Source organism: Ceratotherium simum, chromosome 8, assembly GCF_057802395.1.
Source record: "Ceratotherium simum simum isolate JZ-2026a chromosome 8, ASM5780239v1, whole genome shotgun sequence".
In the NCBI taxonomy this organism is placed as follows: Eukaryota; Metazoa; Chordata; class Mammalia; order Perissodactyla; family Rhinocerotidae; genus Ceratotherium; species Ceratotherium simum.
The window spans coordinates 43,524,181-43,550,582 of record NC_141907.1 but is presented as its reverse complement, the minus strand read 5'-3'; the positions used below and the strand labels follow the sequence as shown (position 1 = coordinate 43,550,582).

The 26,402-nt window shown below is 35.8% G+C and overlaps 1 protein-coding gene across 10 annotated transcripts in view; it reads left to right on the top strand.

The window, feature by feature from the left end:
• CLOCK (clock circadian regulator) overlaps positions 1–26,402 on the top strand; it is a 119,788-nt gene that overhangs the window by 23,668 nt on the left and 69,718 nt on the right. For 3 of the 10 annotated variants that reach the window (XM_087434344.1, XM_087434336.1, XM_087434337.1), the window contains exons 3-5: positions 6,281–6,425; positions 8,589–8,720; positions 13,026–13,167. The exons of 2 other annotated variants lie outside the window; for them this stretch is intronic. The gene's annotated coding sequence lies outside the window, so the exon portion shown is untranslated. Of the gene's footprint in view, positions 1–6,280; positions 6,426–6,788; positions 6,878–8,588; positions 8,721–13,025; positions 13,168–26,402 lie in introns of all 10 variants that reach the window. 5 more of the 10 variants (XM_014787441.2, XM_014787437.2, XM_087434339.1 and 2 more) reach the window with 4 other exon arrangements.

Below are 26,402 nucleotides of genomic sequence, written 5' to 3'. Positions count from 1 at the left end.
TCCAATAGCTTTGCTTCTTTTCTGCTTGTATCATTTCAAAAGGTAACATCGTATAGTAGTTAAAAGCATATGCGACTGAACCAGACTGCCAGACCAGACTGCCAGACCGTGTGGGTTTAGATCCCAGCTTCACCACTTATTGTGACCTTGGGCATGTTATTTAACCTCTCTGTGCTCAGTTTATAATCTACAAAATGAGGATAATAACTAGTTTCTGGGTAAAGGAGTTCATATTTGTAAAGCATTTATAATAGTTTTTGGTGTAGTAAAATCAGTATTATTGTTTGTTAAATGTATAGCATCCTGTTTTTGTTTTATTGAATGCAGTTTCTTCAGGATTGTCTTGAGGATGTTTTGTTTTGTTTTTGAGTTTTCTTCTGTACCCTGAATACATCTGTGATTCTTCTGAGGTTAGTTGATCTGCTTATTTAGCTTGGTCTTTTTCTAGCTACTGTTTTTTTCTGGTATGTCTGGGGATCATTATTGTTGCTTCATGTTTATTTCTGAAGGACTATCTTGATTATTTTAGGTAGCTGCTGTAGGTTTCCTTTCTTGTTGTATAGGTGGATTTGTTTTCTTTTCTTTTTTTTTTTGTAAGGAAGACTAGTCCTGAGCTAACATCCGATGCCAATCCTCTTCTTTTTTTTTTGGCTGAGGAAGATTGGCCTTGGGCTAACATCCGTCCCTATCTTCCTCTACTTTATATGGGACGCCGCCACTGCATGATTTGAGAAGTGCTGCGTTGGTGCGTGCCCAGGATCCGAACCTGGGGACCCCGGGCCACCGAAGCAGAGCGCGTGCACTTAACTGCTATGCCACTGCGCCGGCCCAAGGTGGATTTGTTTTCTAATCGCCATCTCTGAATGAAAAGACTAGTTGGTCATTCTTTGAACATAGATGGAGCATCTTGTCTGCTAGCAAATTTAGGTTTACAGCAAAAGAGCCGGGAACCTGTTATTAGTCTCAGGAGCTTTCCAATTGTCATATTGACCTGGGCTCTATGGAAACTAACATTCATGCCAGAAGACCTGGTTTCTTTCTGAGCGGTTTGTTAGATTTCTTTAGAAAAGAGTGTTGCAGTTTTGGGCCTAGGGGTGACACTGGGCCTTGCTTAGCCAGGGAAGGGGTGCACAGAAAGGACAGGTGAAGCTTTCCTAGGTTACCTGTTTTCAGCTGCTTTACTTGCTAACCCTGAGCCTAGAGTCGTGGGTGGTTAACTCAGACCTCCACTGTAGTCCCTTTCTGTGTGAATTTTGGGCTGAGATTTCCTTAGTTCTGTTTAACTTACTAACATTTGGATCTGCTTTCTGTTCTCCAGAAATCTACTGTGTCATTTCATGTCTTCATAACTTTCTTCTCCATTCTTTTCATTGTTTTATAGATTTATTCCTTTTTGTACTTCTGTGCTGTCTAACCAGTAGGCTTTCCAAAGGGAGGAGAGGCAAACATGAGTGTTGTTATCTCTTTCACTCTCCAAGTTTTTTTAAAAAAAAGAAAAGAAAAGAGAGAAAGGAAAGAAATGGTCGTTTCACCCCAAATACTTTTATGTTTCTTTAAAAAGTAAGGATATTTTCTTACATAACATCACTATCATTACCACATCTAACCAAATTAATGGTAATTTCTTAATATCATGTAATGCCTAGTCCATATTCACATTTTTCCAGTTGTTTCAAAAATGCCTTTTTGGGGCCGGCACCGTGGCTTAGCGGTTAAGTGCGCGCGCTCCGCTGTTGGCGGCCTGGGTTAGGATCCCGGGCGCGCACCGACACACCGCTTCTCCGGCCATGCTGAGGCCGCGTCCCACATACAGCAACTAGAATGGATGTGCAACTACGACATACAACTATCTGCTGGGGCTTTGGGGGAAAAATAAATAAATAAAATCTTTAAAAAAAAAAAAAATGCCTTTTTGGTGTTGGTTTGTTTGAATCAGGATTCAAATGAGGTACATACATTCCAATTGGTTGTTGTTTCTCGAGTCTTTTTTTTTAAGAGTACAATTTATTTGGAAGAGGAGTGGCATTTGTAGATCACTTCTGATAGAAAATGTTTGAGCAAACTATGTGTTATATGTAATTCCTCTCTAATTTCTTAAGAAAGCAAAATCTTCCTCAAATAACACATGCTTTTTTTTTAATGGAATATTTTAAACATATACAACAGTATGCAAGAGGGAGTAATCAACTTCCATCTACCTATCACCAGCTTTAATAACTATTAACTCAGGACTTGTCTTCTTTCGTCTATACCCTCACTCACTCACTTTCTCCTAATATTATTTTGAAACATATTCCACATATCATTCATCTGTAGATATTTCTAAGTATATTTCTAAAACTAAAAGCTCCGAGTCTTTTTAAATTTAGAACAATTGGTAAGCCTTCTCGCTTTCCCTTTTTGCCCTCCATATTGAAGCAACTGGGTCAGTTGTTCTGTAGGATGTTTCACATTGTGGGTTTGTCTGATCACTTCCTCCTGATGTGGTTTTGCTTGTTCCTTTCCTATATTATGCTTGTTCCTTTCCTATATTAATGTAAACTGGAAGTTTGATCTGAAGCAGTGTTTCTCAACCTTTTTTTTTTCATTATTGGTCCCTTAAAGGGCCTTTTTAGACATTCTTTCTCCCCTTATTGTCTGCCACCCGAGACCTGGGGACAGATACAGTGTTGTGCTTTGGAGAGTGAGAAACTGTTTTAATTTACTATTTAAGATCTTTTCACTCTTTGAGTGTGACATTGCTCCTGTTAAGAATGTATGATCTAAAAGTTTGATAGATTCCAGTTGGATGCTTTTTTTCGTGAGGAAGATTGGCCCTGAGCTAACATCTGTGCCCATCTTCCTCCATTTTGTATGTGGGACACCGCCGCAGCATGGCTTGACGAGCAGTGCGTTTGTCCGCACCTGGGATTCGAACCTGCGAACCCTGGGCAGCCGAAGTGGAGTGTGTGAACTTGACGTCTATGCCACTGGGCTGGCCCCTTTGATTCTTTTTTAACAAGACTATTTTATAAGTATTACTATTTACTACGTATTTCATTATATCAGGAGGTACATATAATATCTGGTTGTCTCATTTTTGGAGATGCTAAGATTGAGCAGTGCATTCAGTTGGTGACAGTATGACCCATTGTGAAATACACTATCACTTTTTCTCCTAATGGAGAAAAATCCTTTTATTATTTTTATTTTTTTGAATTTTTAAAATCCTTTGATGATGTTGCCCATCTATGATGTCATTTCTTTTGTTCTTACTAGCTGAAATTCTTTGAAGGACTAGCCCTCACCAGTTAGGTCTCTTTGGCTATCTTGAAATACGGTTTGACAGGACAGGCAAGAAAAATGCTTTATTGATTCCCTTTTACTTAGTAATTTTTTGATTAACCCTTAGTATACCATCAATATCCTTTGGATTTAATTTTATATTTTTGGCGCTTTTTTTTTTAACGTTTCTAACTATTTGTAAGGACTAGTAATTCATGATTGTTATTCTTCAAGGTCTTTCAAAGAACAAAGGCAAAATTTACTGTTTTTAAATCGAAGAAAACTCATTCTATCTTACATATCTTTGTTTTACCTTTTAAGCATTGTGCTGTTTCATTGTGCTAAGATTTTTTTCATGACTCATCATTTATTCCATCTCTCCTAAGAAGATGATATGAAAATAGAAGAATGATGGAATCACATAGAAGGGTGATAGAATATGGAAGAAAATTGTCACTGTTGCATCATTTTTTTAGTTTTTATTTTAATTTTTTTGTATTGCCCCAGTTATTACATTCTATTTCAAGAAGTTATGAAAGAAGCCTGGAGACACCATCTTTGTAGGCTGTTTTTAGTATTCGTTGAATGCAGTTGAGAATTCAGAAATTTTTGTTTCTGTGCATAATGGCAAAGAGAAGAAAAACGACAGCGGAAGATGTTTTACATCTCTTTGACAAATCAGCAGATGAAAGAAGGGAAAAATAGTACTCCAGGTCCAAACCAGCATTGTTTAATAGAAATATAATGTGAACCACAAATGTAAACCATATAAGTAATTTAAAATTTACCTTACAAAAGTAAGCAACGAAAATAGTGTCATTGAGGAAAACAGGAAATATTTAGAATTCCTTTTAGGAACTAACACCCTGTGGGACAAACTTTGCTGGATCTCTTCTGTCTCTTTTTTGGCACTGGTCAGATAAACACTCTCCCTTCCTCTTCTCCCATGCATTCACCCCAAATAGGCCATGTTTTCTTGTGGCTCTGTGTAGCTTGGTTAACTTACCAGCTTGTGTTTGCTTTATCTCGTTATATGCCTTACTTTGCTTTCACTTCTTCACATTTCTGCCATTGAACTCTCCGTTCCCAAAGTGTCAACTTGTCCCTTTGTCTCAGGCTGTCTTTTCCAGCTGAAACAATGGCTTCCAGACTTCTTTGACCACAACCTATAGTAAGAAATATATTTTATGTTTTGACCCAGTACACACATGCACACTCATAAACACATATCTGAAACAACAGCTTTGGGAAATACCCTTATCATTACTAGGTGTTTTGTACTCTAGCTTTTTTTCCCTATCCTGTTTCATGTTAAAAATGCTGGTTATAACCCACTATATTGCCCAGCCAATTGTAATTTTGTTAGGATATTGATGTATTGTTCTCCGTAAGTTTGTACCAATTTATATTCCCACCAACAATGTATGAGAGTAATATCAAAGCCGATATTATTAAGTGCTTTGAAAATTCTCTTGCTTATGTGACTAATAGTGTCCTCAAACTTGAACAATACCTGTCCTGCCTGGGAACAGTATCTTGTGCTTTAACTCAACTCCTTTTACAGTAGTAGTAAGAGAGGGAGAAAGAAGCCTGTGGGTTAGTTGAACTTTGTGGGATTCCGTCTTGATTTATCTATAATGTTTTGATTGTGTCTCTTTGAATAGCTTTTTTGTAGTTGCTGTACATATTGTATTATTTATACATAATTTATTACAGTCTACTAATTGTTAAGTCCCTTTACTCCCAATTCTAATATAATTGCCTTTTGTATTTTCTTTACATACATTGAGAACCATATCACACACAGTGTTATAATTTTTGCTTAAACCATCAAAAATAATATAGGAGACTTAAGAAGAGAAGAAAAGTCTATTGTATTTACCCATATTCTCTTTCCTTTCTTCCTTCCTGATTTTCCAGTGTTCCTTCTTTTATCATTTCCTTTCTGTTTGAAGAATTTCCTATAGAATTTTAGGGTAGGATCTCCTGGTGAAAATTCTCTTAGTTTTCCTTCATCTGCAGATGTTTTAATTTCCCTCTCGTTACTGAAGGATATTTTTTCTGGATATAGGATTCTGGGTTGGCAGTTCTTTTTTTTCAGCACTTGAAAAATGCTTCTAGGAATAAAAAATATGAATATGGGGGCCGGCCCAGTGGCGTAGTGGTTAAGTTCGTGCGCGCAGGTTTGGATTCTAGGCACAGACCTATGCACTGTGTATCAAGTCATGCTGTGGCAGGTGTCCCACATAAAATAGAGGAAGATGGGCACGGATGTGAGCTCAGGGCCAATCTTACTCAGCAAAAAAAAAAAAAAAAAGAGTATGAATTGATGTTTAAAATGTTTATTAGCTGTGACCATAGTGGTCTAACTGTTAAAGAAAAAATTTTCTTTTAAATTATAATTACTATGAGTACAACATAAATATATTATTAATTTTGTTGATTAAACAATTATAAATACATCTCTTCAGAGGGGACTGCTCTTTTCATGGAATTATGTATCCAGGGATGAATATTACTTGTGTTAGAATGAGAGTGGTTTCAGTGGAAATTAATAGTAAAAAGAAAAGATATTGGCTCATTAGTAAGTGTGAGATATACAAAAGATTTATTGAAATTTTTGTTAGGCATATCATTTATAGTAGAATTTATAGTATATTACTGTTAAATTTATCTATATCTAGTAAGTCTATGTAGGAATGAAAAACTGAGCAGAGAAATGGATAATAGCATGGGACAAGAATGAAGACCTGTCCAGGTCAAAAAATACATACATATATGGATTTACTGTGTCCAGTAATTTTTTGACAAAAGTTAATAAAAATATTTCTCAATAAATGTTCAAGAAAATATAAAATGGTAACTTAACTTCGGTGTATGTTACTTTTACTTGAAGATATGACATTGATTTGACAGAGGTAAGGGCTCTTTTCAACTCCTTGGAATTATGCAAAATATCAAGTTATAGACATACAGGTGATTGACAGAATGTACTAATTTCTTTCTCATTTCTCAGAGAATAATGAAAGTACAGATCTTGAATTCTAAATAATTCTAGATAAATATGTAAGGAATCTGGCCATAAGCTTTTCACCTGGCTGAACTAAGTTGTAGCTGTCTTCAATATTTATCATCACTGTTTTCATTGGATTCTTTCTCAGGTGAGCTTCTTAATCAAATATTTTTATTATTCTCCTGAAGTTTTAACAACCCATCAGGTCCAAAATACCTGCTTTTTGTGTCAGGTATTGTCTTTAGCAGAATTGTATAGGACAGGGAAAGACAAGACCACTTTGGATATATGGTGCCTCCTTTAAAGGATACTCCTCTGATATCAGTATTTCAAATGATTCCTTTGATTGGTGTGCTGGATGTTTCTACAACTCAGAGAAATGCATTGTAGTGAGATGTTAGATGTGTGAGAGATGTATCTTTCTCTTATGAACTGGAAAAAGGAAGATTATAAAATAGAGTGTAGGAAAGGAGAAAACCAGCATGATACCTGACCTTGTTATTAATTCTAGTAACTGGTTGGTAACTATGGAAATTAAGGATCTGGAAATTGATTCCCTGAAAACCATCTGGTCCCCACTGTGAAGACTGCTGGATTAAGGTTTGATCTTTTGTCACTAGATTATAGTTTTGAATCTTCTGCTATGTAATTTTTATCTACTTTTTATTTAATTCCCTTAAGGACCTTCATCATTGTGCAGTGATTACTGCTACTTCTCTGTGCTTTCTTTGAGCAAGGATTCTTTTCCATTCTTTCTGCCCATGCTCCTCAGTGGAGCAGTCTTTTATTTTTCCTCTTCCTCCTCCTTTAACATGTGTATATTTTTTATTCACAATCCACTCCCCTGAGGTTTTGATTTTATTCTGTTGCATCAGATTTTGTCAGTGTGGTTGTTGGTTCTTCGTTCATTCCGAAAACTTAGGATATGTTGCAAAAATGTAATTGCCAAGGGGTATCAATCTTCACTGTATTTCAATGACTAAAACTCTGTGAGGGCAGGAATTTGGTGTGTTTTCCTCACTATGGGATGTGTAGAACCTATCCTAGTGAGTGATTGAATGAACAAGGAACAGAATTTCCCCAACTCTTTCCTTAATAAAACTGCTATTTAAAAAAGAAATAACCAAATTAATGTTGTAAAGTCTTTTATTTTTGTTAATTGATATTTAAAATAGTACTTTTCTGATAGAAGGATAATTAAAATGCTTTTAATATTGTGCTAAGAAGTTGTTAACATTTCTGATCATTTTTATTTTAATTGTTAATAAAAATTAATGGCCATGATTGGACTGTTTCTTAAAATCATACTGGAAATATAGGGTAAGAAAAGCACCTACTTTGTAGGGATGTTGTGAGGATTGAATTAGTTACTACGTGTAAAGCACTTAAAACAGAGCTTCACACATACTGAAGTGCTTGTTAACTATTAATTAGTCTTTGAGAATGGTGCTGAGACTGACTTCTTCTCTATCATTCTGCAGAAGGGCCCATGATAGTTAGTGGATTAATTTATCTGTCCATAGGGAAGCTGGCTGTTGGCCCAGGGCAGTCTTCCCTCAGGTCCTTGCAGGAGCCCCTGAAAGGATCATCCTCCACAGGGACTTTCCCTCATCTTCTTTCTCAAGGGTCCTCCTCTCAGACCCTTGAGGGCAGGGGGCTGGGAAGAGTTTCAGAATGGCTGGTATATTGCAGTCAAGTAGTGAGGGTTTAAAATGGGCTCTGCCTTTTAGCTCTGTGTGACTCAGGGCAAGTTGCTTTACCTCTTACTTTCTTCTCTTGCCCATTTCATCTCAGAGAATGATCTTCTCATCCCTTTTCTTACTCTGAGCAGCCACACTGGACTTCTTTTACTTCCACACAAATGCCATATTCTCTCCTACATCTGGCCCTTTGAACATGCTGTTCCCTTTGGATGAAACACATTCTTTCTCTCCCCTCCCCCCTTGCTTTATTTGGCCAGATCCTACTCATGCTTGCATTAAATGTCTGTCCCTTACGAGGCCTTACCTAACCAATTCCCACCAGACTGGTTTGTATCTCTGCCATGCTTTCCCGTTTTACACCATGATGATTCTTAAAGCCTTTCATCCCATTTGGAGTTGCGCTACATACTGAGCTCCCACAGGGGTTGATGGGATCTGACATGTTCATTGCTGCATTCCTGATTCCTAGCACATAAGAGGTCCCAATTAATGATATATAGATGGATGGGGAAAAAATACTGGAGGTATTGTTACTTAGAATTTGGTTAACATTATTTCTACAGCTGTCTTTGTTTTACGGACTTTTTGTTTTATTTTTTCCTGTAAAGCTGCTGAAACTTAAGAAGCTGATTCTGTCACAATGTAAGATGCCTTTGGAAAATTCTACATTCCTCTTAGATGAATCTTTAGAACTTGATGAGTTTCACTAGATACCTTCAATCTTCATTTTGAGCTCAGAGGTATGCCATCTTTTTTTCTTTCTTTTTGCGTAATTAATGAGTACAGTGAGGTTTGGAATCTCCTGGCAAGGAGCATAGGACAAAGTATTATAAAAATATTTAGGGCGTGATCTGCTACCTTCCTTGATAGCTTTTATTTATCTTTAGAATTTTCATTCTTATGAGCAGTAAAAAGTTATTCATTGGCAAGATAATTGATATCCAGATGTAGAGTATTTTCTTTTCAGCAATTCCTGAAGTTTTTCAAAGTTACTGCTCAAAAGTAAGAATTATAATTTCTTGTTTTTTTCTGAGATAAAGGAAGATGATTTGCAAGTGACTGAAGGTAGAATAGGAATTATTTATTTCCTGTCAGATTTTAGATTTAGAGATAAAGAATCAGTTGACTGAGGTAAAGAAGGGCCAGTCACCTACTGCAGCCCCAGCTTACAAGCAAGTTCTCTCCATCAGAGGTCTGCACACTGTCAAATTCAGCCCACTGCCTGTTTTGGTTTGACCCATGAGCTAAGAATAGTGGTTACATTTTTAAATGTTTGGGGGGAAAAAATATCTAAAGAATACTATTTTGTAATGTGAAAATTATAGGAAATTCAAATTTCAGCATGTATCAATAAAGCTTTATTGGAACACAGCCACTCTTATTTTTTACATATTGTGTATAGCTGTTTTCAAGTTATAGTGGCAGAGTTAAGTAGTTGCATCAGAGACCTTAAGGCCCAGAAAGCCAAAAATATTTACCATGTGATCCTTTACAGAATAAGTTAGCTGACCTATGCTCCGCGGGGTTGAAGAAGTATTTATAGATTGATTGCTAAGGTTTAACAGATAAGTAGGAGGGAAATAGAGAGAGGTGAGAGTCGGTATCAACTCTCAGTGACTTATTTATACTCTTTTCTATCCTGGAAAGTGTAACCCATATTCTAATTAAACTGACTGTGTTGTTTTAAAATAGAAAATAAATCAAGAGAAATCATTCTCCTATTACTTTTCTTCTAAAATGAATGTATATGGGAGTTTGTAGAAAGAAAATTAGTATAGTACACTCAGTTTTTACTGGGTTTTAATGTTACCATAGTATCTTAAGCATTTAACAGATTGTATATACCTTTTGTACAGTTTCTGTTTTTTTCTGATGTGTGGGGATGACCTGTTATTTTTATTTTTTAAGTGAAAGTACGGGTATATTATTTGGAAACTAGGTGGTGACTGACTCAATGTAACACAGTTAATATGTTGAGTATGAAGGTACACGGCCCTTTTGGAGTCAATGGATAGGCTTGGAGGGTATTCTTAAGGAGCTCGTTTGCAGTCTGACACAGGTTAAGTCCTATATTAGATAAAAGACTATGATTTTAGTATGTATCTTTCTTGTCCCTCTGGAACACTTAATAGTTTTGTGACTTTGGGCACATTTACTGCTCTAAATCCTAATTGCTTCATTTCCAAAATAGGGAAAAATAATATCTTTTCTGTCTGAAAGCAGGAATCTTGGGTTTACTAAATTATAAGTTTTCTAAGGGTAGATACCATGCCTGTTTTTTTTTTTTTCTTGGTGAGGAAGATCGGCCCTGAGCTAACATCTGATGCCAATCCTCCTCCTTTTGCTGAGGAAGACTGGCCCTGGGCCAACATCTGTGCCCATCCTCCTCTACCCTATATGGGACGCCGCGCCACAGCATGGCTTGACAAGCGGTGCATCGGTGTGCGCCCGGGATCCGAACCCGTGAACCCCGGGCCACCGAAGCAGAGCGCGCGCACCCAACCACTGCACCACCTGGCCTGCCCCGTTGTTTTTGTTATTTTTGTGCGTGTGTGAGGAAGACTAGCCCTCAGCTAACATCCGTTGCCAATTCTCCTCTTTTTGATGAGGAAGATCGGCCCTGGGCTAACATCCGTGCCCATCTTCCTCTACTTTATATGGGACGCTGCCACAGCATGGCTTGATGAGCAGTGCATTGGTCCGCGCCTGGGATCTGAACCTGCGAACCCCGGGCCGCTGAGGCGGAGCATGCAAACTTAACTGCTACACTACCTTACTGGCGCCACCATGCCTGTTTTTTAAAGAGCTCTCAGAGGCCTGGCACATAGTTGGCACACAGTCAATGTTTGTTGAGTTAAAGAACAAGGTCTGTTGTAGCTCCAATAACTATTATGTCTATGCATGATCACAGTAATTCCAGTTTCTTTGAAGGTTTGCTTGCTGGGATTGGGTGTTTTTTGTTAACTGTCGAAGAGAATTTTGATGAAAACAGTTATTGTCTCTGGATCCATTCTTTACAGATAGCCATCAAATCATTGGCCAGATTATTGGGGCAGATTTATTTGTCTAGGTTGATTATTTATTATTTTTTGAAATGTTGAGACAAGATAAACCATTAATCCAAGAATTACCAATCTCAAAGAAACCTAGAGCTCTCCTCGTTATAAAGCTTTAAAATATATATATACTAAAAGCCACTCTGGGATAGGAAATTTATATATTCTCATCTGAGTCTTCTGAAACTTTCCCCAACTCTTCCACTGAACCTCTTTTTTTTAATGAAACTTCCCTATATAGCTTGCTCGAGAACCCAATTTTTAAAATTTTATCTTGCAGAATGCCTTGTAAAGATAAGATAGTTTGAAAGGTATTTAGCTGAGGAAAACTGTACCAGATTAAAGGAGTCTAGGGAGATATGGCAGCAAATGCACTACATGACTCTGGACTGGATCCTGTACTGGAGGAGGAAGAAAGCCCTAAAGGACTTTATTTGCTCAGTTAAAAAAATTGGAAAATAGACATTAAATTAAAATATTGTGTAATTGTTAAATTTTCTGAAGTTAGTAACTATACTATGGTTATTTAAGAGAATGTTCTTGTTCTTAGCAGGTACACATTAAAGTATTTAGAGCTAAAAGGACATGATATATACAACTTACTCTCAAATGGTTCAGAAAATGTTTATATGCTAAAGAAAATGATGCAAATGTTAACAATTGGTGAATCTGGATAAAGTGTACATAGGAGTTCTTTGAAATATTCTTATACTTTTCTGGAAGTTTGAAATTATTTCCAACTAAAAAGTTTAAAGAAATGTCTTTAGCAGTTATGAAATAACCTGGAAATTACGTCCAAATACTGTTACTTTTAAATTACCATTTACTTCCATTAAAAATACACGTATAGTCCTTGTATTTTTTTCAAAGTGCTTTTTCACACAAACTCTGTTTACGTGGTGGTACTGTTATTGAATAGTATTTTTTTGGGTGTGGTTTATGATTAACTGTGTGGTCATCAATGCAGATGCTCTGTTCTATGATAAGTTTATGACATAAATATTTTATAAAATAGATTTAGTCATTTTATAGTAATGTGGAGATAAAATGAAATAGAACTTTAAAATGTAAAACCTGCTTTGCAAAGAGGTCTTTATGTTAACAGTATTCTTGCTGATTATCTCATCAATTATTTTAATCATAAGATCATAGTTAAATACCAATTAGTATAATTTAGAACTTTAAAATATCTTAGGTATAATATATTAAATTTTCATCTGTCCTGTACTTTTCTTTAATATAATGTTCACTTCAGCTAGTTTCATTAAAAATCTAAGTGTTCCTTTAACTCCATAAATATGCTTTGTTTGTTTTTAAAAGTGGATCTGATTTTATTATCTTAAATTTATTATATTTTGAAGGAAATTCAAGAACAAGGATCTATTATAGTGCTTCTCAAAATGGTATTAATAATTGCAGACGTTTTTTGAGCATTTACTTTGTGCCAGGTGTCATATTCTAAGCACTTTGCATTTAATAATTTATTTCATTTTCACAACCTTATGCTGACACCTTGTCTTGATTTGCTGTTTTCAGTTTTAACTAAAACTGAGCTTAGAGGCTAAACCTCAGGAGCCTCAAGTTTTCTTACCTCTTTTTGCCAGATACAAACTGCAGGAGCTAGTGATCTGGAACTTAATATAGAAAAATTGATTATATTTACATTAAGAAAAAATGCCATCTTAGAATTTTTTAGTTTATAAATTTGGGCTGGATCTAACTTCAAACTAGACTTTCTGTTGCCCTCGTAATATGGGAAGGATCCACATATCAAAACAATTCTTCAGTAATTGTACTGAAAAAGGAAGTGAATATGACTTTTAGTACCCAAGTAAGAGAAAGACTAATGTAGAAACCTAGTTCTATTAGACTTCAATTTCACCAGCAGGTAAAATGACCAAAAAAATTAAAAAATCAAGGTACTGATATAGTATTGCTAACTTTTTTTTTTAACTTTTTTTATTGAATTAAAACATGCTTATTATAAAGTGCATCAATCCTGAGTGTCATTTTGTTGAAATTTTATGAAGTCAACACTTGTTTAACCAATACCAAGATCAAGATATAGAACATTTTCCTCAGCCCAGGAGCCTCCTTCATGCCCCCTAGCAGTCATCACGGACTCCCAGAGGTAACTATTATTCTGACCTTCATTCACTATTCATTAGTTTGTCTATTTTTGAACTTCTCTTGTCGGTCTTTTTGATCAACATCTTGTTTATGCGAGTCATCCATGTTGATTCGTATGGCAATAATTCATCCTTTTTGATTGCTTTGTAATACATCATTATGTGTATACCACAATTTATCCATTCTGCTGTTGATGAACATTTGGATCATTATCAGCTTTGGGCTATTATGAACAATGCTGCTGTGAACATTCTTGAGCATCTTTTGATATACATATGTGTGCATTTCTGTTGAGGAAATTTCCAGGAGTGAAATTGCTGGGTCAGGGTAAATATTTGGCTGTTTAGCTTTAGTAGATGCTCCTAGTTTTCCAAAATGGTTGAATCAATTTACACTCCCACCAACAGTGTACAAGAGTTCTTGTTGCTCTACATCCTCACCAATACTTGAAATTATTAGTGTTTTTAATATTAGCTCTTTTGCTATATATGTAATGAAAATTTATTGTAATTTTAATTCATAATTCTCTGAAAACTTAAAAGGTTTAGCACATGTGTTTATATGCCTATTGACCATTTGGATATCCTCTTTTGAGAAATGCCTGTTCATGTCATTTGCCTATTTTTCTTTTGGGTTGTCTCATGGATTTCTAGGAGTTCTTTAACTATTTCTAGGATGTTTTTTGTTAGATTAAGTATTGAAGATATCTTTCCTACTTCACTCTTTTAATAGTATGTCTTAAGATTGTTTCTTAATTTTAATAAAGTCCATTTTATCAAACTATTCTTTTATGGTTAGTGCTTTTTGGGTTATAAGAAATCTTTGCCTATCCTAAAGCCAAGAAGATATTCTCGTGTGTTTTCTTATATAAACTTGATTGTTTTAACTTTTGCATTTAGGTTTATGCATGGTGTGTGGTAGGATTCATGGTTCATTTTATTTTCCATGGGAAATCCATTTGGTCAAACATTATTTATTTAAAAGACTATCCTTTCCCTACTGTAACGCAGCAATGGCTTTGTTGTAATTCAGATGACTGTTTATTTGTTGGTCTGTTTTTGTACTCTATTCTGGTCCATTGGTCTAGTTGTTGTGCCAGTGCCATACTCTCTTAATTATTGTAGCTTTAAATCCTCCAACTTTGTTCTTCAAAATTGCGTTGGTTCTTCTTGGTTCTTTGAATTTCAGTAAAAATTTTGTACTCAGCCTGTCAGCTTCCTAAATAAATAAATAATTCCCTGCTTAATATTAAGCAAGTTAAATATTATTTATTTAATATTATTATCGACTAGCTTAATATTGAATCTATAGATCAGTTTGAATATTTTGGACATCTTTCAATATTGAGACTTTGAATACATTAACTGTGGTATATGCCTTTATATATTTAGGCCTTTTAAAATTTCTCTTAGAAATGTTTTGTTATTTTGTGTGTGGAGGTCTTACACACCTTTTTAATGTATGATAATGATATTGTGGTTATGTTTTTTTAATATAATAGTCCTTGTAACTTATAGATTCATAATGGAGTATTTACAGATGAAATGATAGTTTTTGGGATTTGCTTCTAATAATACAAAGGAGGATGGGAAGGAATGGGGAAGGGGCAAAAAAGATGAAATAAGATGGACCATGATGTGATAATTGTTGGAAATGGGTGATGGATAGATGGGTTAATAATTATATTATTCTTTTTTACTTTTGTGTGTTTGAAATTTTCCGTAAAAATAGGTTTAAAAAATATGACTGCAGTAGATTGAAACACAAATGTATAAGACTCTAAAAGTTCAAAATAATACTTAAAAAACAAATTCTCATAGGCACCAGTTCATTACTCTGAAAATCATTGGTAAATGAAAGAATGAACCATTTAATCTTCTTGTTCTGCATGGATTATATTCCAGGATAACCAAATAGGTAAGAGAGAGAGTTTACCTTTATAGAGGAATTGCAGCTAATAAGAAATGCTGGGAGAGTGATAGGATTAGAAACTCACCATAGTGCAACTTCTTATGAAATAATGAATCTAGATAATGGTCAGTCAGTGACTACAAAAGCCATTAGGTGAAAGTCTGTTGGGAAATGGATATGATATAATACAATGGATAGGCCAAAATGGAGTAAGCCTATTTCTTGGACTGATTAGAACTAAAAACTCTCAGTAGAATATAAAAAGCAGCTATCTGAAGACTGAAAATTAATAATAGCAGGCACATTGAGAAGGGAAGTCAAAACTTGGAGAATAGTCTGTGTAATGGTGTTTACCTTTTTTTTCTTTCCACGACCCAACTTTGATCCAGTGGTGGGCTGTATTATGGAACTGCTCAGTGGGTATAGCACTTAGCAAAAACTCCAAGGGAAACCCCTATTTCTAGCCAGAGGACAAGGAAAGGGCGTCCCTTTTCTTTTTCTTTTTCTCTCTCAAGCCTGCACTAAGATGATCTCCACCTGTAAAGTTGCATTACCGTGGTGGCACAAGAACTTTAAACCCTGAGAGAAAACCATTTCTCTGGCCAGAGGAATTGGGAAAGAGGCCACCGGAAATTGGAGCATGCTGGGGAAATCTCAGAGGGGAGAGAGCTGATGTGAGAGGAGATTCCCTAATTGTGAGTATGAACCCACAAAGGTCCTACCTCACTCATGAGTTACACATGCATGGAACGGACCCAAAGAAACAGCAAAGATTTAGAGAACTGAACTATGATATAAACCACTGTTCAAATCTCAGCCTTGCCCCTGAATGATGCATGCAGAGGATAAACCCACATAACATCGTGAAGGCTTTGAAAAATGAACTGACATTGGAACTACCACCCACAGAAGGCAACATAGACTTGTAGTCTAAACTTAAACCAAAAAATCAAATTCTCCAGGAGATGTTATTAGAATCTAAAGTTTCATAACTAATATCAGAATGTCTAGGATATAATCCAAAATTACTTGATGTACAAAGAAACGGGAGAATCTGATAATTTTTTAAGAGAAAAGACGATAAACAAATGCCAACCCAGATGATGGATTTATCAGAAAAAGACTTTAAAGCAACTATTATATCCATGCTCCATGAGGTAAAAGTGAGTACTCTTGAAAGAATGGAAAGATAAATCTCCTCTGAAAAATAGAAACCATATAAAAGAATCAAATGGAAATTTTAGAACTGAAAAATATAATATATGAAATACAAATTTACTGCATAGGCTTAATAGCAGACTTGAAGATAAATCAGTAGAAATCTCAAATCTTGTGTCTTCTGTATCAGGGGTATGTCTCCGTTCTATAATACTTGTTTAGTCCAAATTGCACCCTGTGAAACCTGGTCCTAGGCCTTCTGGCTGTGAATTAGTGTGCCATTTATACATCCTCTCTTAAATCCTTAATTACTCCTACTTGCATGCTGCGAAGAAAGATGTGTCTGTGCAGTTTGAGCCCCATCTCCCTTGCTACTCCACAGATTCAGATAGGGTCTTGGCCTACTATTTTCCCAGACCTTGTCATTTCAGGTAAGGATCAAGCAATCAGGCAGTGGGTTAAAAAAATATTAGTCAACTAAGGAACTAAATATACCCATGTATATTTATTTATTTGAAAGTAAGTAGGGATAGAGATAAAAGTGGAAATGGATAGCAAATATATATATGTCATATATTGCAAAATCGTACAATTTAAAGGGAGTAAATTTTATCTCAAATATAAAGTATAGATATAATGATTATTTTAGTGAAGAAAAAATGCTTTATGGTAGTTGTTTTCTGAATAATCTGTGGTTCAGGATGCATCTAAACTTATTTGAACTAGTTTTCAGATGTTGTGAACTTGCTTGGCCTACTTGGCTACACAAAAGCAACCTGGCAGTTTAGACAAGTTTTAATATGTCAAGACAACTGTCTTTTTTATGAAGTGATTACACTGCAAAAAGAGGAATACTTGTGGCCTTGAAAATTGACATATTTTTAGTGGTATTTTATATGAGTCAAGTGGTCTCATTGATGAAGTATATATAATATATCAAAACTTTGTCATTATATTTATACATATTAGTTGTAATTAAAATATCTCATGAACTAACCCTAAGCCTAGTATTTTCATAGTCCTATATTGCCAGTTAAAAAAAATGCTTGTGTTTTTATTTTTGTGGTTTTGAATCAAGCAGACCACATGCTATCCCAGCTTATGTGAGATGTAGAGGGATAAGGTGCTTGAATTTGAGTGTATGGAGGGACGTGTGCTTCTTTGTAATGTTGAGTTCTAGAGTAACTCCAGGGGAGTGAGAGGGAGGTAGGATGGAACACAGGATTGTTGGAGGAGAGGAGATCAAAGAACTGACTGGCCAAGAGGTTGGGAGGATCATTTATGTAGATATTAAAATCCAAAAACAATGACAAAAGAGGTATCAGAGAGAAGAACAGCCCTCGGGGAATGAGAGGGCTTGTTCTGGGGGTTTATGAATGGTTACAACAAGGAGAGGAAAAGAGCTGATGTAGTCCGGAGGCGCGAGATTCAAAGCTAGGGATTTTAGGGAGGGGAGAAAAGGGAATATGGGAGAGAAGAACAGCCATCATTTGAAAGAACTGGAGCTACAGCAGAACTCCTACAGGAGTGAGGTTTCAGTTGCTGCAAGGAAGGTGAAGAGAGTGTGCAGCAATAGTGAGGAGACAGGATATTTTGCTAACGATATACTGTGAGTTCCAGAGGCCATAGTTAAAGGATTTTGGAAATTGGGCAAGGCAAAAGGGATCAGTGTAGGAATACATAGGGTATATAGGGACAAAAGTATATATATGGGGATGTATGTAATGGGGGAGGACCTGGGAGTCTTAGGCCTCTCCTGGTGACTGATATAAAAGGAAAGTAGGGCATAATGGGATTAATCTTGATTATTTCATAGGCAGATTATTGTAAATATTGAGGGAGAAAGCATTTGGGAAAGGCAGATTCATCAAGAGCAGCTAGAGATTTTGGACCTCTATTAAATTTCTATAGCTGCCATACAAATTACCACAAACTTAATGGCTTAAAACAGTATGAATATATTATCTTATAATCCCTATAGCTCAGAAGTTCCATATAGGTCTCACTGGGCTAAAATTAAGGTGTCAGTAGGGCTGCATTCCTTTCTGGAGGCTTTAGGGGACAATCTGTTTCCTTGTGTTTTCAAGCTTCTAGAGGGTGTCCACATTCCTTGGCTTGTGACCCACCTTCAAAACTAGCAACATTGCATCTTTCTGTCCCTTCTTCTGTTTCATATTTCTCTGACCACAGCCAGGAAAGGTCCTCTGCTTTTAAAGACTCATGATTACATTCTACCCACCCAGATAATCTAGGATAATCTCCCCATCTCAAGATCTTTAACCTTAATCACATCTGCCAAGTCCCTTTTTGCCATGTGAGGTAACGTATTCCCAGGTTCCAGGGATTAGGGCACAGTCCTTTTAGTGGCACCGTTATTCTGCCTACCACAGGGCCCTCTCTTTCTTCCCACTGATATTAGTGAAGAGTCTTAGTGCAGGGTGATGTAGGTTCAGGGTTATGGTACCTGGTGCAGTGTGTAGTTCAATTTGAGACTCAGGCTTGGGATCTCCCTGCACCTTCAGATCTTCTCTTGGGCTCCTTTAAGGCTGGGGACAGGCTCAGGCCTCAGTCTCACCTCTGAAAAAGGAATAAAGTGCTCATGTATTCTGTGGACCAGAGCAGTCCACTACATGAATAGGGAGCTCAGACATTATTTGAAAAAATACATTAGTTGAATCATTGGAATAGTCTTGTGTCCCACTAAGAGAGCTATATTAATTTTTTAGTTTTTGTTTCCTTAATGAGGCTTCAAAAATACCTCAAGTCTAGACCAATATTGGACAGGCTAGAGTCCTGGTATCATTTGATGTTTGTCTTGAGCCAGAATCTTCTCTGATTCTAAGAGGTCTGGTTCATGAGAGTTTGGTTTGGGGTGTGTTTCTTTTTCTTACTGTCAATTTTTAATTTAAGTTGATCTTAGAAACTGCTATAGAGTCAAGAATGTTTTTTATCTTGCTAATATTTTATATCCGTTGTAGAGGTAGGATAATGTTCCCATTCAGTATTGAATAAATTGAGAACTTCTGTTTAATTTCATCTTTACTCATACATTAAACAATTAATTTAAAAAGTATTTGGGTCTTTCTTTACAAGTTAAAATTGTTCTCTTAGAAATAATTAGCTTTTTAGCTATAATTCAAATGCAGTAATCTGCAGAAGCAAGTTAGAATTTTTCATAAATGGTGATAAACGTAGTTAAGGATTGTTGCATGGGTTTTGTGTATACACAGTCGGTTAAATTTCAGCACTACTTTTAATTAATGTTAATAGATCTATTAGTCCAGAATATCAGATTTAACTAACCTACATTCCAAAGTAGGTCAGTAGGTTATTGGGTAAGAAAAAGATTTATTGTAGTTTCCACTTTTTAAACCAGGTTCCTGAGTTAACGATTTTTAATGAATAATTTAAAAATTATTAATAATTAGATGAAATTAAAAGTTTTTTTCTTTAAATTATGTGAACAGTACATAGGAAAATAGTCTCTGTTACTTGTGTTTTATAACAGTGACATGTTACTTTGTTACTAATGTTTTGTTCTTTGGCATGGATAACATGTATTTTATGTTCCTTATGTGTAGCCAGGGTTCTAGTATTGAACAATTAAAAGAAAAGAAAAAAGGCAGCACTTAAGTTTTTCTGATTATAAAAATAGTGTAGGTTCATAAGAGAAGTTTTACAAAGTACTAAAGAAAAAGTAAAAAGAAATATCCATAAGCTAGTTACTCAGGAATAACCCCAGTTGATACTTTTGGCATATTTTGATTTATGTTTGATATATTTTGATGCCACTGTTACTGCTATTGGATGCTTAAATTCTTTCTAGCTTTACTTTTTTAAATAATAGTGCAATAAATTATAAAATTTTGAATACATCTCTAATTATTGCCTCTTTTCTCAAAGTGAAATTACTTCGTCAAAGGACATAAATATTTTCAGCTGTTGATACATCTCTCCAAACTTACTTTAAGAGAGTCCTAATTTACTATTTTAAAGCAGAATTCAGTTTCTGTTTTCGAATCTCCTTCACCAAAGTTATCAGACTCCTTGTTATTAAATAATATAATGGACACTTTAGAGTCATTGTCTTGTCCACACAGCAGTATTGACATTGTCAACTTCTTGAAACACCCTTTTCCTTTCATTTTAGTTACAACTGACCCTTCTTGGCTTTCTTCTGTCTCTTTGATTGGTCGTTTTACGTCTAGTTGATAATATTGTTAACACTAACCATACTTAAAGTTTATTGAACATTTGCTATTTTCTGTGTACTGTCCCAAATGTGTAACAGTTTAATCCTCAAAACAACTGTATGTGGTAGGTACTGCTATTATCTCCATTTTAGAAATGAAGAAAATGATGCATAGAGATGAAGTGACTAGTCTAAGACCCACATCTAATAAAGGGGCTGATCCATAATTCATGCCCAGGAAATCTTATTTCCAGAGCCCATTTCTTTATGTTCTTTGCTCTGCCTCCTCCCCATTTTACTAGCTTGTCTTCTCCTGTCTCTAAAATATTAATTTTTCATCAGGTTTTGATTTTAGCCTTTTTTCCCCTCATTTTATTTGTTCTTCCTAGAGAAACCCATCAATCATTGTCTTAAATTTACATATTTATGTGGATGACTCCCAGTTTACGTCTTCACCCAGTTCTTTCCTGAATGCCAAACTCTGACTTCCAGTTTCCTACTGGGCATTTTTCCTTTTGCAAGTCCCATAGGTATCCTAAATCCAACATGTCTAAAACTGAATCCATCATCTAAAGTATTTCTGAGGTGTCCGTAACAGTGATTAAGAGCATAGCATAGTTCAAGCTAAACTATCAGAGTTCATATCTCAGCTTTTCTGCTGACCTTGCCAGCTTACCTATTCTCTTTGTATTTTAGTTTCCTCATCTGTAAAATGGAGGTAATAATAGAGCTTACCTCATATGATTGTTGAAGAGTCTTAAATGAGAGAAAACTTAGAAGAATGCCTGGCACATAGTAAATGTTTAATAAATGTTAGCCTCTGCTTTCAACATCATTCCTTCCCACTCCCCTCCAGCTTTTTCCTCCTATGTTCCCTATCCAACCCACAATGCTGTCCAACCCAAAACTTGGGTGATACTCTCAACTGTTCCCTGCCCCCTACTTCTGATTGTTAATCAGTCACCAAGTTCTGTCTAGTCATCTTAATATCTATTAAACTTCCTATATTTCTTTATATAACCTCTGCCTCTATATTATTGTGCCCGAACAATTATAATACCCTACTTCTACTAGTCTCCCTAACTCTAGTTCTGCCTCCTTCATCCCATTCTCTATATTGTAGCCAGAATGATCTTGCAAAAGAACAAATCTGTTAGTATCACTTCCCTGTTTAAAACCTTCAGTGTCTTCATATTGCCATTGGTGGGGAGGGTTTGCCTTCATGTGGCCTTTCATGATCTCCTCACCTCATCATTCTCATCTCTTACCACCACCTCTATTACCCCATCCCTGTCCCTAGGTTTTTGCCCTAATCATGCTGAACTACTTGTAGTACCCTAAAGTCACATTTCTTCCACACATCTTTAGACCTGTGCATATACTGTTCTTTTGGCATCAAATTTCTCTGTCTCTTAGCCTGGTGAGCTTTTATTTATCCTTTAGATCTCAGCTTAGGTATTGCTTCTTCCAGGAGGCTTCCTTAACTTCTCTGTTTCTCCTGTGTATTGCGCAGGGCATTTTATGCGTTTCTCTGAGAAGCGTCTCAAATGCAAGGGCTGTGTCTGTTTCATCATTTTATTTTTGTGAGGAAGATCGGCCCTGAACTAACATCTGCCAGTCCTCCTGTTTTTGCTGAGGAAGACTGGCCCTGGGCTAACATCCATGCCCATCTTCCTCCACTTTATATGGGACGCCGCCACTGTATGGCTTGACAAGCAGTGCGTCGGTGCACGCCTAGGATCCGAACTGGCCAACCACGAGCCACCACAACGGAGCACGCGCACTTAACCGCTTGCGCCACCGGGCCGGCCCCTGTTTCATCATTTTAAAATTACCATTAGCGTAGGGTTGAACACTTGTAAATATTTGCTCAGTAAATATTTGCTGAAAGATAAATATATGAAGTATAATTTTTAAGGAATCATTAATTAACTATAACGTGTTTTTACTAAATTTCTTTGATTTAAAGCCAGGAATAATTTTTACATTTATTAACCATTTGTTTTCTTCATGGATCTTTTAGTTATACCTTTTGTTCGTTTTTTTGGGCTGAGTTTTAACCTTTTTCTGAATAACTTGTAGAAAGCCTTTTATGGTAAAGATATTAATATTTCATCATGCTGGAAATGTTTAAGTCTTTTATTTTGAGGGTTTATTTTTGTAATAAATAATAGGTATCCCTATATGTTATGTCTTTTATTCTTCACAACGGCCTCCTTAGGTAAGAATTCTGAGGCTTAGGATGATTAAGCAGATTATACAAAGATTTCCATCCATGCCTCTCTGACTTCTGTACTTCCTTCTTCTCCAGCATGCTGGGTTTATTAGCTCCTTTAATTCTGACCGAGTAACTCCATCCCAAAGTACTTAAAACCAGTTAGGACACTGGGATCTGGCTTCTGAATTTTACTTCGTGCACATTTTAGGAATTCAGTCCTGTTGCTCTGGTGTTTTTGACTCAGACCTCTGATTTTTATTTGATTTCTTCAGTTTCCAGGGCTATTTTTCTGTTGTTGCTATCAAAAAAATCCTTTTTTGAGGATTGGCCCAGTGATGTAGTGGTTAAGTTCACACACTCTGCTTTGGCAGCCTGGGGTTCACAGGTTTGGATCCTGGCTACAGACCTACATACCGCTCATCAAGCCATGCTGCGGCAGGCATCCCACATATAAAGTAGAGGAAGATGGGCATGGATGTTAGCCCAGGGCCAATATTCCTCAGCAAAAAGAGGAGGATTGGCAATAGATGTTAGCTCAGGGCTAATCTTCCTCACCAAAAAAAAAAAAAAAAAAAATCCTTTTTTGTTCTCAAAAATGCTCTCTTTTTTGTTTTTGTTATCAAAAATATCCCCTTTTGTTGCTGTCATATTGCATGTACAGTATATTCTTGATTTTAAAAAAAAATTAGAATGGGCATTGGGTGGGTCAGAAGCAAACTTGAGTGCAAAGTTTGGCCCTGACTTTGGTGTGGCAAGATTAAGTTGGTTTCAGTTAATTCAGTTATTTGTCATTGCTTGTTGAGTATTTAGTAGTTGTCAGATATTCTGACAGGTCCTAGTAATAGATGAATAAGTAAAGTATCACCCCTGCTTTGAAGGAACTCATGATTTGGAGGAATATGAACACTGAGAATGTTATAGTGACATCCACTTCTGCAATGAAAAACAGTAAGAACACAGCAATTCCCAATTTTCTTTGTCAGTGAAAGAACGTTGCTAATTGAAATTGACAGTCTTCTAAAGTTTACCATACCCAAAATTTTGAGTAAAATTCACCCTAGTTTTAGTTCTTGAAGGTGAAAATGAAAACTAAAGTAGACACACACACACACAAAGTGGAGAGATGGAGGAAGAAACAAAATGTGAACCAGCCGTAATCTGAATAGTCGGCTCCTTAATAAGCACTATGTGAAGAGGATCATCAATCATGACCTTTTCTGTATTAGCTGATACAGAGACTTCAATGAGAGTAATTAATATACATTCATTAACATTTTAAAGCAATCATTTGATTAAACTTTTATCAGACTTTCTAGGTGCTTTCTTCATTATAAGGAATGTATGTTTGGAACTATTGAGAACAAATTTATAGGAGAACTATTAAATTGTAAATACTATGGCAGGTCCTATGCAGTTGCTTTTATTATGCTTTGGATCATGTCATTAGTCTATATCATGGTCTGTTATAGGAGAGGCCTAAGAAATTCTTTGTTGTTAACCAATTCCTTCACTTTATTAAGTGCATATAATCTCTAACCTAGAGTTTGAATTTATTTGATCCTTAAATACTTACTGACTCGAAATGAGTAATTGACATTTATTTTATTGATGTCATAGTGGCTTATAACATTGTGTAAATTTCAGGTATACATTGTTACATATCAGTTTCTGTATAGACTGCATTGTGTTCACCAATGGTCTAGTTTTTATTCGTCACCATACGTATGTGCCCCTTTTGCCCTCCCCCACCCCCTTCTCCTTTGGCAGCCACTAATCTGTTCTCCTTATCTATGTGTTTATCTTCCACATATAAGTGAAATCATATGGTATTTCTTTGTCTGACTTATATCATTTAGCATAATACCCTCAAGGTCCATCCATGTTGTCACAAATGGCACGATTTTGTCTTTTTTATGGCTGAGTAGTATTTCATTGTATATATATACTACATCCTCTTTATCCATTCATCTGTTGATGGGCACTTGGGTTGCTTTCATGTCTTGGCTATTGTGAATAACGCTACGATGAACACAGAGTTCATAAGTCTTTTTGAATTGTTGCTTTCATGTTCTCTGGATAAATACCCAGTAGTGGGATAGCTGGATCACATGGTATTTCTGTTTTTAAGTTTTCGAGAACAGAATTTTTGAAAACTTCATACTGTTTTCCATAGTGGCTGCACCAGTTAGCATTCCCACCAGCAGTGTATGAGAATTCCCTTTTCTTCACATCCTCTCCAACACTTGTTATTTTTTGTCTTGTTAATTATAGCCATTCTGATTGGTGTGAGGTGATATCTCATTATAGTTTTGATTTGCATTTCTCTAATAATTGGTGATGTTGAACATCTTTTCATGTGCCTGTTGACCTTCTGTATATCTTTGGAAAAATGTGTGTTCCTATCCTTTGCCCATTTTTTGATTGGATGATTCATTTTTTTGTTGTTGAGTTGTGTGAGTTCTTTATATTTGTGGAATTAACCTCTTGCCGGATATATGATTTGCAAGTATTTTTTCCCAGTTTTGTAGCTCTCAGTGTACAAGTCTTTTGCTTTTTTGGTTAAGTTTATTCCTAAGTATTTTATTCTTTTTAATGCTATTGTAAATGGCATTTTTTTCTTAATTCTCTTTTCAGATTGTTCGTGCATAGAAATGCAACTGATTTTTGTGTGTTGATTTTGTGTCCTGCAACTTTGATATTTATTCTAACGGGTTTTTTGTGGAATCTTGAGGGTTTTCTACGTATAACATCATGTAATTTGTGAACAGGGATAATTTTACTTCTGACATTCCAATTAGGATGCCTTTTATTTCTTGCCTGATTACTCTAGCCTGGACTTCCAGTGCTATGTTGAATCGAAGTGGTTATGAGTCGCATCCTTGCATTGTTCCTCATCTTAGAGGAAAAGCTTTCAGTTTTTAGCTGTTGAGCATGATGTTAGCTGTGGACTTTTCATATATGGCCTTTATTATCTTGAGAAAATTTCTATCTGTTCTAAGTGTTTTTATCATGAAAGAGTATCGAATTATGTCAAAGGCTTTTTCTGCATTGAGATAATCGTTTGATTTGTATCCTTGGTTCTGTTAATGTGGTGTATCACATTGATTTTTTGTATGTTGAAACATCCTTGCATCCTAGGGATAAATCCCACTTGGTCATGGTGTATGATCCTTTTAATGTGCTGTTGGATTTGGGTTGTTAGTATTTTGTTGAGAATTTTTGCATCTGTATTCATCAGGAATGTTGACCTATAGTTTTCTTTACTTGTGGAGTGTCTGGCTTTGGTATCAGGGTAATGTTGGCTTCATAAAATGAGTTTGGATGTGTTCCCTCCTCTTCAGTTTTTTGGAAGAGTTTGAGAAGGATTGGTGTTAATTAATTCTTTAAATGTTTGGTGGAATTCTTCAGTGAATCTGTTTGATCCTGGGGTTTACTTTGTTGGGAGGTTTTTGATTACCGATTCAATATCCTTGCTAGTTATGGGTGTGTTAAGATTTCCTGTTTCTTCGTGATTCAGTCTTAGTGGGGTGTATGTCTCTAGGAATTTATCCATTTCTTCTAGGTTATACAATTTGTTGGCATTTAATTGGTCATAGTAGTTTCTTATGATCCTTTGTATTTCTATATTTTTGTGGTATCAGTTGTAATATTCTCTTTCATTTCTGAATTTACTCATTTGAGTTTTGTCTTTTTTCCTAAGTCTAGCTAAAAGTTTGTCAGTTTTGTTGATCTTTTCTAAGAACTCTTTGTATTGGTT